The sequence below is a fragment of the Meriones unguiculatus genome, chromosome 9, assembly GCF_030254825.1.
Source record: "Meriones unguiculatus strain TT.TT164.6M chromosome 9, Bangor_MerUng_6.1, whole genome shotgun sequence".
In the NCBI taxonomy this organism is placed as follows: domain Eukaryota; kingdom Metazoa; phylum Chordata; class Mammalia; order Rodentia; family Muridae; genus Meriones; species Meriones unguiculatus.
In genome coordinates this window covers 102,710,014-102,727,267 of record NC_083357.1, presented here as the reverse complement: position 1 = coordinate 102,727,267, position 17,254 = coordinate 102,710,014, and positions in this window count along the sequence as shown.

Below are 17,254 nucleotides of genomic sequence, written 5' to 3'. Positions count from 1 at the left end.
TAGTGTAAACACCATAATCACAAATTCTTCCAGGAGACGGACAAGCAATTATATCAAAGAGGCAACTGGAAGAGAGAAAATGCTTCCAGCTACAGTCAATGGAGGCCATGTAGGTAAAGTCTGTGTTTCTCATTTCTCATTATTTAGTAATGTCATATGGGTGCACTTAACATTTTATGCTACTTATCCTAAATTTATGCTTTACTTTTCCCCTAGAAATAAAATATAATGATTTGAGTGGGCGACAATTACCTACCCCTAGCAATTATTTTCTAGCTTTTCTTTCAGCTGTAATTTGAATAATTTTTGCCTGATGAGTGTAAATCAGCTATAGTTGATTACAGAGTGGCTTTAGTGCTTTCATTTGCCTCAGAAAAGATGACCAATTGAGTTCATATTTCCTGTTTATCCCTTGTTTTTACTAAAAGAGAACATGGTATTTGAATGTAGAACACACAAACACACGCGCATACACTCACACACATACACACACGCACACCCCATTAGAATTGAATTTGCTCAGTACTTAAACCAGCATTAATGATTAACTACGTTTTGGAGGATTTTGTATTTGTTTTGTTTTGGTTTGTTTTGTTTTCTTTTTGTGAACAGAATAACTTTTATCTGAGTAGGCTATTTCTTTTTTTTTCCTCTTTTTAAATTTTTTTTAATTTTTATTAATTACAGAATAGGCTATTTCAGACACTGGCTTCATCAGTGAAAGTCAAGCTTAGTCTGACTTAAGTAGTGGAAATCCATGTTGTACTCAAATTGATTACTGACATATTCCTTTAATGCTCTAGGTGTTACTCATTCTGTAATACAATTTTGGTAAGTTAAATGTGTCTGAGGATTAGAAGCAAAACCACAGGAGCAGTACAAGGTTCTTCTGGAGGCTAGAAGACTGCATACAGCATAAGCAGTACTCATGATTATCACTGTGCCTATGAACTTGGAAAATAGGTGACTTAACGAGTGGCCATTTATAGAACCATATAGTAAGGTAGAACATTATCAAAATGACTCAGAAAATGAAAAGAACATTTAATGGGCAGTAGTAAGGCCACAGTAACAGAAAATGTCATGGTAATGAAGCAGATGAGTAACTGAGGTTGTATAAAACTGAAATAATATGAAGACATAGCCTGGCACATACAAACAAGAATTATAAATGTGAGGTTAATTGAAAGAGAATAACCCCATAAACTCACAGATTTGAATTTTAGTTCCCCAGTTGGTGAAACGGTTTTGGAAAAGAAAAGGAGGGCAGCTTTGTTGAAGCATGTGTCACTGTGGCTGAGCTTTGAGATTTCAGAAGCCCACGAAAGGCACAGTCTTGCTCTATCTGCCTACTGATTACTGATAAGACCCAAGCTACTGTTCTCCATACAATGACATCATGGATTCACCCTCTGAAACTTTTAACAAGTCCCAAGTAAAGGATTTCCTCATAAGTTGCCTTGGTCATGGTGTTTCCTCACAGCAGTAGAATAGCAACTAAGACAAAAATGGAGGAAATACCCATTTCTTATCCAAATTTGCATGTGATAGTTCATGGTGTGAAACAGTAGGAAATTTTAAATCTCTATTTGAAGACATGCTGTTATTTAAACCATATCATTTATTTGTGTATATAATAAATATCTGTAGGCATCATTCAATATTTACCTATATGATCATTTTCAGAAATAACTGGCATAAAATAAAAAATAGCAAATAAAGATCCATGAACAGACAAAGCTTACCTCATTTTTATAATCAATTAATATATATAAATATATATTATAAGCATATATATACATATATATATATATAAGTTAAAGTATCTGCCATCCTTGTTCTATTACTAGAGTAATTCTGGCTCATATTAATTACACATGTACTATATATTATTGTATTTCTGTTGATAGTAAATTAGCGTTATTCCTTCATTTCAAAACATCACTGTAAAATGATCTCTTAAACTGCACGACATATGTTCAGGGTTTTTTTGGTCTGTTTTTAATGATGTTATTTTAATTTGCTATACAAGTCTTAGATGCCATTTTCTCACTACATTGAGCAACCTACCACAGCACATTCTTTTTTACTAACTTGTAAATTTTATGGATAGTTCCTCCAATATAGATAAATCCTTGTTTCTTTATTGAGCATCAATTGGATTGTGCTAGTTACACTTCGATGTCAGGTAACACCGTGAATTAGTTGTATTCTACAAAACACATTGTTGTATTTTCTCAAGTATAATGGCAAGTTTAATGGAAAAGCTGTATCCTCGGCCTGCTTGAAGCTGATAAGTACAGAAACTATTCCCATGCCTTTGCATTTGGCAATATGTTCTCCGGCATGCTCACACAGCAACAATGAGGCGAAGAAGCCCCGGAGAGCATGGCCCATCGCCGCATGCTTTGTCCAGCTACAAAAGCAATCAAATCTTCTGTTTGTTTTCCATAATTCAAGTCTGTCCCGTGGAAATTATGCAAACTCATGCATATATATTCTCTAGTACAACAGAAACCCTCACATGCATAAGCATTTCAGATTGAATTACGTATTTGAAAGAGTTTTTCATTCTGTAGGCTGCACCAGCTCTTTGCTTCGTTCACTCTTAGATCCCCTTTCTAGAGTTACCTTTGTGATTACAGAGCTACAAAGCAACCACACTGACATCTTCTTTTTGCATGGGAAAAAAAATTGAGGACAAAGAACAAACCAATTTTTCATCTAAAAATCTAAGCCTGCATCACGGCTTTAGAAGACAGCTTCTAATTCCGATTTTGCTGCTAGCCAAGCGGTGGTCACACAGCAACCAAACACATTGTTTTCCTGAGAACCTACGCCTACGCACCACCATCCCTGTGATCTTTCCATCCAGCCTGGCTGTGTGGACGCTGTTGGGCCCCACACTTTTGGTGTGACTATTAGTTCCTCTGATAAAGCTATTTTCTGAATGTTTGTCTTCCTCAAAAAGCCCCATTTTGAAACCTGATCTCTGGAGCAAAACTATTAGGTGGTGAAGGCTTCAGGAAATCTTGAAATGATAGCTCTCAAGAATGGGGTTAATCTTCATGGGAGAAGATTAATGTTAATGCTCAACCTAACAAGGTCAAGATCCACCTAGCTGAGAATCTTCTGAACTCAGTGAAGGAGTTTCTTGATTGCAATAAATGAAATGGGAAGTCCCACCCTAAAGGGGGGCTGCACCATTCTTTGGACTGTGGTCCTGAACTGAATAAAACAAGAGAAAAAAGATGAGCACCAGCATTCAGTACTCTCTTCTTGGTGGCTACAGACATATGGTCAGCTCCCTCATGCTCTTGTTAAGCCTTCACTTTCCCAGCAGTTACAGACTAGGGCATCCAACCTAGGATCATGGTGACCCTTAGGCTGCCTTTGACAGGTATTTTATCACAACAATGAGAGAAGATGACTACAGAAACATCTTTCTGAAAGCTTATGAATGGCTGCTGCCTGAACACTTTCAGCATATGAAACACACACACACACAGAGAGAGAGAGAGAGAGAGAGAGAGAGAGAGAGAGAGAGAGAGTGTTCTAGGAATCAGAAACCACCAGGCAAGCAAGTAACATTGTAAGGTTTCCAAAGTTAACATACAAATATCTTACATTTTGAAGAAAAAAACATTAGTGAGCTAAAAAAATCATCCCCCAGTTCAACTGTATTTCCAGGGTAAGAAAACATTAAACTGTTCTCTAATCTGGAAATTCAGATGTAGTTTACCCCTCCCCTAATTAAGTTAATATTAATGTACAAGAGCTCCTGAAATGGTCTTTACCTAAGGCAAGAATAAAGCAATTTGAAATGGTGGGATGAACCACTAATCCTGCACCCTGGCAGTCTCTGAAGTAGCAGGTAGCCTCTGCAGCGACTTCAGGGAACCAGAGTTGCCTCTTTTGTATCAGTTGGAAACATGCAGCTGTGTCTTCACGTGATCACTTGCCTTGCCCGATAGAGACTCACTTTACACATCTTGTCAGCTGCTGAATGTAACTATATTACTATTAAAAGATGCGTATATACCTAAAGATGTCCATACAGACACTCTGAACACAATACAACATAAACCTAGATCAAAGCTACCTTTTGAACTACTTTCCTTAGGCCCAAACTTCACCTATGGACCGTAATGTCATTGCATTTTCACTATGAGCCCTAGTGTCTAAGCATACTCAAAGCCTAAACTCTACTCAAATGTCCCTTAACATGATGCACATTAAGTACAGAACGCACAAAAAAATATGTTTATAAAGGATGGAAGATTTTTAATTTATATATTTGAAAGAACTCCTCTAATAAATGTTTCCAGTCATTTAAAAATTAAGTTATAACCTTTATCCAGTCTTGACAGTTTAAATGAGGTTTCTACCTGCTCATTCAAATGCTTGCAATAGAGCAGTTGAACTGCATTTGTCCTTTATGTTTGATGTTGTTACTGGTTAATATATACAAAGGACCCATTAGAATCAGAGCATCACTGCCTTCTCTCTGTTTGACAGCTTAACACAGCACAACACACACTCTGGCTTCTTTGTTATGACATAAATGTCTCCTTGTATCTGTGATGATCCACAACCCACCATCCTCACTGTAAGCAACCCAGTCTGTCTCAATGGAGACATTTCTACCCTGTCCCTCCTCCTCTTCCATCAAGTTTAGAGTGTCATATTTAACTTTGACAGAAAAGATTGATTTTTTCCAATGTTTTGAGGTTTTATGTCATTTTCCATTGTAAAAAAGATCAAACTGTCAACTTTTTAAAAATGTCTTAATTTCTGCTCTTTTGGACAGTACTGCTCCTGTGGTGCATTTCAGCTATGGTGCTCATTCTCTTCAGCCATGTCACACCATTGCCCTGGAGAAAAGGAAATCCCCTCAGCCTTCCTCTGCTATTATGAGGGAGCAGATGGCGCACGATGCAGCGATCCAATGCTCTGCATTTCCAGAGCTTTTGGATTTTTTCCCACTATATTATATGAGAGAATGTTCAGTATTTCAGCCTTTTTGCATGTTGGCAACCTTTAAGCAGCAGATTCAGTCAATAAGGCAAACAAATTATTAGACCAGATTTAACATATTAAATGCAGAACCTCTGTGTTGTGCAGGAATATCCATAAATTTGTCCCTATTCAAAGATACATAATACGCTCTTTCAAGAACCATCCTTAGGATTGATTCCTGCATGCATTCTGCAGACTGTAATAACACGAATTACCCAAGCCTGAGCTCTTTTGTATCAACTCTTTCTTTAATATTCCCTCCACTATACTAGCAGCAGCTGTTCCTGAAGTCTGAATTATTTCATCCCTTCTCTATTATTGCTCATGATTCTCAACATCATCTTTAGAGCCTGTTGATATGTAAAATTCTTTCTGCTTAAAATACCTGTTTTATAAGAACTTTTCAGGACCAAGATTAGGTTAGAGAAAAATATATCCAGATAAAAAACACTGAAAAAAAATCTAGACCATCCCAGAAAAGCTATGTTCTTATTAATAGTTTCAACATTTATATATAAAGTTTTCTATATTTATATGAAATTGAGCATTATTTAATTCAACTTCCCATGAAGTTCAGATGTCTCAAATAATTCTGGTGAAAATATTGTATTAATAAAAGGATGAAAATTTTAGAAGTATTTTTATTTAAAAATTTAAATTTCTGCTGCTTCATATTTACTTTTAGTTTCTAATCATTACTTTGAATTTGGATTTGAGTACATAAAACATAACCAATGACAGGGAGGCTTCGAAAATATATGAGCACAGCTATGCTTTATGTTTCAATCTATCTCCTCTCAGAGCTCTTACTAGGAACATTCTAGTTTCCTCAATGAACATTTCTTATCTACTTTGCTTAATTAAAATAAATGTGTTTTCTATAATAATGGGATTATCTTCTGACCACATCCTCACATACCCACCTCCTGAAGAATGTCAATCCCATCACCGTCTTTATTTTTGGTGATAAGAACATTACACAGCTGTGAGGGTGACAGTTGCGCAATATTGTGAATGAACTGTCAGGAGCTCAGCTGGAGACACCAGGTGTTGGAGGTTCTGGTTAAGACAAGCCAAAAGGAAAGTAATGGCCATGCCTGTTAATTGCTTACTGAGATAGTTCAAGCCAGGTTCTAAACCAGGAAAGCAGCAGCCCTCAACTGATCCATTTTTTCACATGTATCGATGCTGTAATTAGGGTTACATGAATCAATAGAGCTGTGGAGGTGAAGTGTGATCCTGTGATTGCCATGGAAGGCAAAACATAGTATTCCTGCATCCCTATTAACCAGAGTCTGGGACAGAGTCAGGAGGATTGAGATACAAGTGGAAAGGTACCAAAAACTAAGGTTTCTAACTCAGAGTGCAAAATAAATCACACTTCTTCCTTGAGGAAGTCTTCCGCCAAAAGCCTCATCAGATGGCCTACAAATTAAGATCCTGTTCTATAAATTCAAGTAAATATGAACATGTGGTTTATCAATGGAGCCTGAATGACTGACAGCAGCCAGAACCTTCCTGAGAAAGCAGTAGATAGAAAGCCACTCTCCACCCTTGGAAATTGTCAGGTAAATCATAGAGTATACTTGTGGTCGATGATAAAAGCCCCCTAGTAGGGCTTGCTCAAATAAGCAAATTGACCAAACAAACAAACAAAAACTTCACTGACTGCCACTAAATGGTACTCTTCAAAGAGTTACAATGTTAAGCAAGACTCTAATGAAATATTAGAATTTGGACATGAAAAATAAAAGGACGTAAGGCTTGTGCATCAGTATAGAGATTACAGAAGTCAATTCGAGAAGACATCATTGAGTCAAAACTGATATATTAAATTATCTCTATTCAAATATATTTTATTTCTTTGCATTAATAAATTATTTTATTTTATTTTTCTTTATTAATTACACTTTACGCACTTTGTATCCCCCTGTGGTTCCCGCCCTCCTCCCATCCCAATCCCTCCCTTCCTCCACCCTCTGCCTGCGTGCCCCTCCCCATGTTCACTGATAGGGGAGGACTTCTTTTCCTTCCTTCTGATCCTAGTCAATTAGGTCTCATCTGGAGTGGCTGCCTTGTCTTCTTCTGTGGCCTGGTAATGCTGCTTCCCGCTTATGGGGAGGTAATTAAAGAGCAGGCCAATCAGTTCATGTCAGACACAGTCCCTGTTCCTATTACAATGGAACCCACTTGGATACTGAACTGCCATGGGCTACATCTGTGCAGGGGTCTTAGGTTATCTCCATGCATAGTCCTAGGTTGGAATAATAGACTTAGGAAAGACCCCTGTGCTCAGATTTTTTTGGTTCTGTTGCTCTCCTTATGGAGTTCCTGTCTTCTCCAGATCTTACTGTTTCCCACTTCTTTCCTACAAATCCCTGCACTCTGCCCAAAGGTTGCCCATAAGTCTCAGTATCTACATTGATGGTCTGCAGGGCAGAGCTTTTCAGAGATCCTCTGTGTCAGGCTCCTGATTTGTTCCTTCTTTTCTCCTTCTTCTGATGTCCACCCTCTTTGCCTTTCTGGATAGGAATTGAGCATTTTAGCAAGAGTCCTCCCTCTTGATTAGTTTCTTTAGGTGTACAGATTTTAGTAGGTTTATCCTATATTATATATCTATATGAGTAAGTATATACCGTGTGCATCTTTCTGCTTCTGAGATATCTCATTCAGGACGATCTTTTCCAGATCCCACCATTTACCTGCAAATTTCAAGATTCCCTTGTTTTTTATTGCTGAGTAATATTCCATTGTGTAGATATACCACAATCTGTGCATCCATTCCTCCACTGAGGGGCATCTGGGCTGTTTCCAGCTTCTGACTATTACAAATCAGGCTGCTACAAACATGATTGAGCAGATGTCCTTATTGTGTACTTGAAAATCTTTTGGATATATGCCTAGGAGTGCTATAACTGGATCTTGAGGAAGCGCTATTCCTAGTTGTCTGAGAAAATGCCAGCTTGCTTTCCAGAGTGGTTGTACAAGTTTACATTCCCACCAGCAGTGGAGGAGGGTTCCCCTTTCTCCACAACCTCTCCAGCATGTGTTGTCCCTTGAGTTTTTGATCTTAGCCATTCTGATGGGTTTAAGGTGAAATCTTAGGGTCGTTTTGGTTTGAATTTCCCTGATGGCTAATGAAGTTGAGCATTTCTTTAAGTGTTTCTCTGCCATTCGATATTCCTCTGCAGAGAATTCTCTGTTTAGCTCTGTACCCAATTTTTTAATTGGATTACTTGACATTTTGCTGTTTAACTTCTTTAGTTCTTTATATATACTGGATATTAGCCCCCTGTCAAATATAGGGTTGGTGAAGATCTTTTCCCAATCTGTAGGCTGTCGTTTGTTTTGAGGACAGTGTCCTTTGCTTTACAGAAGCTTTTCAGTTTCATTAGGTCTCATTTATTGATTGTTGCTCTTATTTTTAAGGTGTATGAAGAAGGGAGTAGAAAAGCAATCCAGACCCTCCCCCCACTCTCTCTGTCTTCTGCACTGTGTTTATGTATCTATAGAGAACCTCATGCAAAGCCCATGAATGAAATAAGGTCCATCATTCACAATAGAGTGGGTATGAACTTCAGGTATCAACTATTTTTATATTAATTAGCTGTTTTTCTGTTTCATAAAACACTATAACAAAAATCAACATAAGGAAGGGAGTTTGTTTTAGCTTCTGCTTCCAGGGAGATGAGTCCATCATGGTGGGGCAAAGGCATCACAGCAGGCATTAGATGTGGAAACAAAAGCAAACAGCTGAGTTCACATTTCAAATGCCAGCTCAAAGGAGTGAGAGTAAACAGGCAAGAGGCACTTCTTTCTGAAAGCCCATCTACAGAAACATACTTCCTCCAGTGAGGCCTCAACTCCTACACCTGCCCAGACACCAGCAACTGCTTGGAAAAAGATGTTCAAATGCCTGAGTTTATGGAAGACATTTCTCATATAAACTACTACAAATATAATAACCATCTTTATAGAAGCCTTGGAGAATTCTCAAGGGACTCTAATTGAATGCGATTTTCTGAGGTATTTAAAAGCAATCCTCATGTCCTGGGAACATTTCTTTTGCAGTTTTGCCATCTACTGCTCCTCACCATATCTTTGTCTCCAGCATGGTGCTGGAAAGTCCACCAGTGAATAGCTCCTTGTCCACTGTACACTGTTTAATCTGCTGTTTATTCTGCCCGGCAGCCTACCCCTGTTCTGAACTTGGCTAGCATCATACAGTCCATCAGCTTGATATCAGTTAATTACATAGATTGTCCATTCTTCCGTGCCTACATAAAGTGTAATCACTTTTATCTTTAAAAACTACTATTGTAACTCTCATTGAAGTTGATTTTTTTATACAACTTACATCTTTCCTCAAACAAAATTTAAGTCTCATTAAAATATGGACTGGGATTGACATATGTGGTCAGTGCTTAGCAATAAATTAAATTAAATTAAATTAAATTAAATTAAACATACATATTGTATACTAAATGTTGCATTCAATATTTAGTCCTAAAAAAGATGTTTCCAAAGGTGTTTATAATACATGAGAAATACTGGGTGATTTAGAACAGAAAAATAATTTGTTTGAAGGAACAATGTAGTTTTAACAGGAGAAGAAGCATTTCAGAAAAAGCCAGATTGATAAGGAAAGGAACACTAGACATAAAGAATGGCCTTTTGCCTGACATGGACACTGCAGGAGCAAAAATAACAATGAAAGTAAATGCAGCTTCTACTCTGAGGGCAACGATGAATTATTAGTGTTTGCACTTGGCAAATTCTTTTGACCTCCATCCACTGTGACCTTTCCGACTTTTGATATTTTCTAAAATTGTTCCTTTTCTGGCATTTGTCTGATTATTTTTTTAAAAATATATTTTTGCTCCTATCTAAGCTATTTTATCATCTTCGTCATCATTTACTTAAAAAAAAAAAACATAAAGAATAGTATCTAGCAAATGGTGGGACCTAGAAATGATCATCCTGCTTAAGGTATCCCAGAAGCAGGAACACACACATGGTATATACTCACTTATAAGTGGATATTAGACATATAATATAGGATAATCATACTAAAACCTGTACATCTAAGGAAGCTAATCAAGAAGGAGGACCCTGGTAAGAAGCCTAATCTTAATACAGAAAGACAAACAAGATGGACATCAGAAGAGTGAGAAAACAGGGAACAGGACAGGAACCTATCACAGAGGGCCTCTGAAAGACTCTACCCAGTAGGGTATCAAAACATATGCTGAGATTCATAGCCAAACCTTTTGCAGAGTGCAGGGAATCTTATGAAAGAAAGGGTCAAGATAGAAAGACCCGGAAGGAACAGGACCTCCACAAGGAGAGCAACAGAACCAAAAAAATCTGAGTACAGTGGTCTTTTCTGAGACTGATACTCCAAACAAGGACCATGCATGAAAATAACCTAGAATACCTGCAACAGAAGTAGCCCATGGCAGCTCAGTGTCCAAGAGGGTTCCCCAATGATAGGAACAGGGACCGTCTCTGACATGAACTCATGGGCTGGCTTTTTGATCACCTCTACCTGAAAGAGGAGGAGCCTTACCAGGCCACAGAGGAAGACAATGAAGCCAGTCCTGATGAGACCTGATAGACTAGGGTCAGATGGAAGGGGAAGAGGACCTACCCTATCATTGGACTTGGGAGGGGCATAGGAGAATAAGAGGGAGGAAGGGTGGGATTGGGAGTGGTTGGGGAGGGGGCTAAAGCTGGGATACAAAGTGAATAAACTGTAATTAATAAAAATAAAATAAAAAATAAAAAAAGAATGAGGATGGTGAGGTAATTTAGAGGTTAAAAATATTCTCTTTGCAGAAAGTCTGCACTGGATTTCCAGCACTCATTCTATAACCTACCATCTCCTTCTACTTCACCTCTAAGGGATTCAATAACATCTGTCCTCCGAAAGCACTAATACTCTTCCTAAAACACTCTTATCACTAGCATATAGAGGTTTTCTTTGTTGTTGTTTGTCTGTTTGTTTGTTTTTCAGTACTTCTCTTCTTGGCATATAGTATTATTTTATTCACTTATATTTAAATTTGAAAAGTGAAAATTATTAACAACACTTCTGCAGAAGAATGGCATTTTGCTCTCATTTATGAACATTAAAGATATATGTCCAGTGAAGTTAAAGATGGGGATACGGGGAGAGGATTTCAGTATATAATGTTTTGATGGGGATAGAGAAGGCCAGGAGGATGTTAAACCAGGATGGAGTGTGCATTAATGCCTCAAAAGTGCATTAAGGAATAATAATAGAGACTTCCTCATGGAGTAGTTTAATCAAGAGTGAGCCCAGATTTGAACTATTACATCTTTCCCTGTGTCTTCTGTTTGCCTGTAACAAATGTTCTGTGTTTATTCAACAGCATAAAAAACATTGTATGGAGAAAGAATTAGAGATACTTTTCTACAGAGACTTTTAACATTTTGCAAGGGAAGAGTTACCTAATTGACACAAAGTAACATTCAAAACCACCAAAAAAAAAAAAAAAGATACCAACCTGTATCTTGTGGTGCTTTCAGCATTTATGGAATGTTCGTTTTAGGGTTGCTTACAGCTTGTTGGGTGCTTCAGCAAATATTTTTTACAAAATACACACATGCACCCATTCACCACCACCACCAACAACAACAACCAAACCTCTGGGCAGGAAGCATAGAAGAATATATAATTTAAGACTGATGATATACATCTAGGTTAATAGTTAAGGGTTTTTAATGAAAAGTTCATTATCTCTGGTCTTCTAGTGTGGCGAAGACCAGAGACTCGCTAAAGAGCCTCCAGATTTTTAAACATCATTTTCTAAACAGATTTTGTGTTTTTATTCTTCCCAGCATATAGAAGTTTATTTTGTGACTATCCATTCATGATCAGTCGCACACTGTCCTAATAAATCCCTCTAATAATTTGTATACACTATATTATGTCTGCTCTCCTAGAAAACCCTGAATAAAGCAACTCAAAATTATTCTTTTCAAAAAATCAATCTTCAATGTTACTAAATTATTTTTAAAGGGATACTTAATTTATATTAGGGTTCATGTTACATTTGCAAAATGTTTAAATTATGTAATGTTTAACTACTAATTTCAATGATACACTATTTCAACAAATATTAACATGTCCATACTTTATATTATTTTTGTTCTGCATAGATCCTTTGTTTTTTCTTTTTTAATTTGTATTTTATAATTTATTCATTATATATATATCCTGATTGAAAACCCCTCTGTCAACACCCCCCAGTCCCACTCTCCCTCCCTCTTCCCCCGTATCCTTCTCCTAGTCCACTGAAAGGGGGAGTTCTCCACTATTGCCATCTGCCCATGGCTTATCATGTCTATCAGGAGTGCCTGGATCCTCTTTTTCAGTTGCCTGGCAAGGCCACATCGCCAGGGGCAAGTGATCAAAGAGCCGACAATCTATCGCGTAAATCATTTAAGGGTTGAAGTTTATAGCCAGAGACTAAAATGTTGACAGCAGTGCAGACTCGTTGCTCTGAAAAACCATGCTTTCATTGTTCCTGGGGTCCTGCCCCATTCTCTTGTAGACCTCTTCTTGGAACTGTAATAGCTTGACCCTTTGCACTACCTCAGGAAGGGAGGCAGCACTGTTTTCATCTGAGTTGTTCAGGACTATCTTAAACATGTTTTCAGAGATCCATGTCCACAGCAACTATTTATTAAATTTGTGAAATCCAGCACTCAGCCCCTCCTTACCAGGGGAAGGGCTATTTGTAGTAAATTAACAACATTCTTATAGTAGTGTAGTTCTGTCTAAATTCTGGGTATGAGCCATGGTTGCCACGAGCTTCTCTCTTCTAGCTTTAAGTGACAAGGAACCAAGTTTCCCTGCAGGCAGGTCACAATTCCATGGCTCAATTGATGCTCTGGTAATGGTTTTCCAGGTCAGTGTTGGACTTTCCTGAGGCTAGCTCACAGGAGCATTTAACCAGTCAGGATGACTGATAAGTCCTCATGTTTCCAGTGACCAAAGGACACCTCTCTTACCCTTGGGAACTTCAGGTTTTTTAGGTTGGTCCTGGAATAAGGGCTTGTTGACAGTGCTTTACTTTCAAAGCCTATGTGTGGGCTATAGTTTCTATGCCTTCTCAGCTCTGTTTTCAGCCTGGCCAGTCATGCTGCATGTTCAGTAGAAAAGATTACCAAGTTGAGACATTTCCCAGGGGATGTTCTACCTAGAACAGGAGAGGATGCCTTCCACAGCCTCAGTGCGCTTTAGGGAAAGCCAGTTGCAGAGTCCTAAGGATGCTGCTCTCCATTTTAACTTTTTTTATGTGCATTTTCTGAGATGCTCTGCCATGCCTGCTACTGCAGGCCCAGCCATGGAGGATGAAAAAGAGTCTACTAGCATTTTCCTTGGTATTTCCCTTTATCCCTGCATGTGTTGTTCTTCAGCCCCCTTCCATCCACTGTCAGCAATGGACAGTGGACCATTTTGCATAGTCCAAGACAGTCCTGTGTGATTCTGTGGCTGGGATTTGCTTTTCAATTGTCCTTCCAAACCAACAGGTGTTTGGATGCAGAGGGAAAGTTTATTTCTCACCAATGGGTGATGTTACAGTTAAATAAAAGTTAAAAGATGCTGGATTCTAATGATAGAGAAGGAAGCCAGAGAATCAGCAATAGGGAAAATGCATCCACTGCCAAGAAACAGATCAGGGATAGTGAACTGTTTTCAGACCAATTGGTATCAGGGCTGTCTGCCAGAAAGTGGCACCTATGCTGAGGTTCTGATCACAGTAAATTCTTTGTAGAAATGCCCTCACAGACTTGCCTAGAGCAGTGTCTCAGCTGATTCCAGATCCAGTAAAGCTGACATTCAAGATTAATGATCATGAGTATTCTGTTCAAAATATGAAAAAGAATAGATCTAAAATGACCAGATGTTCTGTGATTCTGTAGTTTCTGGAGGAGAAGAGTCACTATTCTAGTTCACATCTGTTGGTTATATGACTGTCAGGATTCTCCTTATCTGACATCACTCTTATTTTATTAGAAAATATGGGAAGAATTTGTTACTTGAAACAGGTTCAAGAAACTTAGCAGTGTTCCTTTTCTTAGAAACATGAAAACATAACATAATTTCCTTTTCTTTCCTTGAATGTTTAACTTTCCTACAATGAAATATGAGCTTAATCCCTAATCACCTACTTCCCAGAACACCCAAACATTTCCTCTTCTCCTGACCTCAACTTTCCTTTTATAATTATCACTAAGTCCTATCACTATTGCCAATTTGTGTGTGTGTGACTGAGGAGCATCCATTGAAGCATGAACAATGTAACAGAGACACCCCCCAGAAAGATGTCTGTCCCTATCACAATAGCTTCTCCTTGACTAGTCGGGCCATGCCATGGTCCCCTCCCCTACAAAGGAAAGAATTTCGACTGGCTTGACTTAATGCAGAAATTTGGGGCCAGATTTTTGGGCTGGGGTCAGTTTGTGAGTACAATATCTATGCCATGTTCCAAAGACAGCATTCTTCCTCATCCTTCAATTCTTACATTCTTCCTGCCTTCTCATCCACAGTGTTCCTTGATCTTCAATTGGGGCCAGTGAACTTCATAAAGAGGTTCTGTTTAGAACTGAAAACACACAGCCAAGTACTGTCAGCTCTTTGACTAGTTTTGAGTCTTGGCCTTGACTGCTATCCACTAGGTAAATGAACATTATGAACTTTAAGAGTATCCTTGGGCCTATGACCTCCCCACAGACTTCTGTTCAGATTTGCATTAGTAGGCATGAATTCTTTAGTTAATTCTCTATCCTAAATAAGTACATACGATATTTATTATTATGCTATAACATTTATTGAATGGGCTATTGTTCACTTATCTCAGTGGCTAAGAAAATGCCCCACAGTTGGAGAACACATGAGTTTGGTTCCCAGCATTCCCACTGTGTCTCACAACAGTCTGTCACTCCAGCTCTAGAGAATATGACCTCTTTTGTTTTTTGCAGACAGATGGATAGACACAGAGACAGATGCCCATGCAAACATACACACACACACACACTAAAAATAAAACAAATATTTTTTTTCTTTTTTATTGTTTACTTTACATCATGATCACAGCTTCTCCTCCAAGTTCCTCCCTCTTACCTCACCTCCCTCCCCATTCACCCCTTCTCCTCATAAAAGTGGAGGCCTCTCACAGCTATCAATCAGCCTTGGCATATCAAGTTGCAGTAAGACTAGGTGCACCTTCTCCTACTGAGGCTAGACAAAGCAGCCCAGTTAAGGGAAAGAAATCCAAAGACAGGCAATGTGGTGAGAGACAGTGCCTGCTCCTGCTTTAGGAGTCCCACCTGAAAACCCAGTGAGCTGCACAACTGTTACATATGTGCAAAGAGTCTAGGTCTGTACAATTAATTCTCTCTGGTTGGCAGTTCAGTCTCTATGGGCCCAGATTAGCTCGTTCTGTAGATTTTCTTGTGATGTCCTTGACACTTCTCCCCGCTTCAATCCTTCTTCCCTTATTCCAAAGGAATATATATGCAGAGTAACAAATACAGGTATTATATTAACTGTAGTAATGATGACATGCATATATTCATATCTCCAAGTCATTAAACTCATGAACTGTATGCAAGCTTTAAAAGCTACAAATCACTACACTGGTTAAAAAAAAGGTGTTCTAATTAACAGTTAATAAGGCTATTCAAAAGACTGAAATACACCCATTTTCTGAGCAATAATATGACAGAGTTTATTTTGCTATTATTTAATGTTGTGATTTATTAATTTTCAATGATTGAGTCTATGTTATGTACCAGGACAAAAGTTTTAAATAATTATTGTATGTTGTCAATTTTATTATTCAAGTATGTATTGATTATGCATATTTTGAATAGGTAGCATTCAATTTGTAACAGCATTACATTCAACTTATAATAAAAGTATTCTCAGAACACAGAACAGTCTAATACTGAATAGTAGATTATATATGCATAACAATCTGTGTATTTTAATATGTGATATTCTATTTTTATTAGAACCTCCCTTGTATTTGCAGATCTTTCAAATGATTTTTATTACTTATATAAAATTCCGTCTTATTTTGTCATAAATCAATAATACAAATATATATGTATGTATATTCACATATGCATGTAAATGTATATGAACACACATATATATGAATCTATCATATTGGATATACAGATACATACGTAGTTATCTACAAAGTATGCTTGTGTGTCTCATACACATTACACACAAACATACTTCTAGAGCAAAAGTTATTATTAAACTATATATATCATAGACTATAAAGTAGTGTTTTTTAACATGTACTCTGTTCTGAAGATAGAATGGGTTTTATATAGCAGCATTCTCATCTTCATTCCTCCGAAAAAAATATTTTAAAGGGTCTGAAAATAATCCTGACAGCTCTCTGTAGAAGCACTATATTTTGTAACCAAAGTAGATATTTATGAATATTGAAAGCAGATAATGAAGCAGAGTGTTTTGTTCTATCTGCGACACCAATTCTGCATAAAAATATAACATGAAAAAGTGATGGTGTAATGGACTACTCAAAGCTGATGGTCTTGGTATTGCATTTAGCCTGGTTTCCAATAGAAACAAGAATTATAAAGCTACTTAGTGCTCTTATACTTTAAGGAGCAAATAAAAGTTAAATAATTATTATTATTAGGCTATCAGTCAGACTGTCAGTCTTGTTAATGTTAATAACATTTGCCTTAGCAGGCAATTTCAGCAAAGTTTTCACTGATCAGAGGCTCAGTACTGACACAGAATATAAAATATCAAAAAAATAAGAAAAAGAAAAAAAACAAATCTCTTTCAGAAATGTATAAAGAGAAAGTGACAAGAAAATGTCAGACAATTAAGTATTTATCCTTTATTTTAAGTATAGATGTCAAATATTTGAACAATTATTCTGCACTGCTAATTTTGAAGAGTAGGTGGGCCCTCTTAGGGATTCATATTGAAAAGAATTACTAAAATACCTTACCCTTCCAACATCATTTGCCTCCCATACTAAATTATGTCCATCAGTTGCATAGCAACTGTAAGTGTACAAAGCGGTCTCTAATCATTCCAATGAATAGTACTGTGGCATCTTGCCTAATCAGAAATTCTTTAGGAATCCTTTGCTATAAATACCATCCGTCCTCAGTATGACTCATTCACCGTATCTCAGCCAAAAACAAT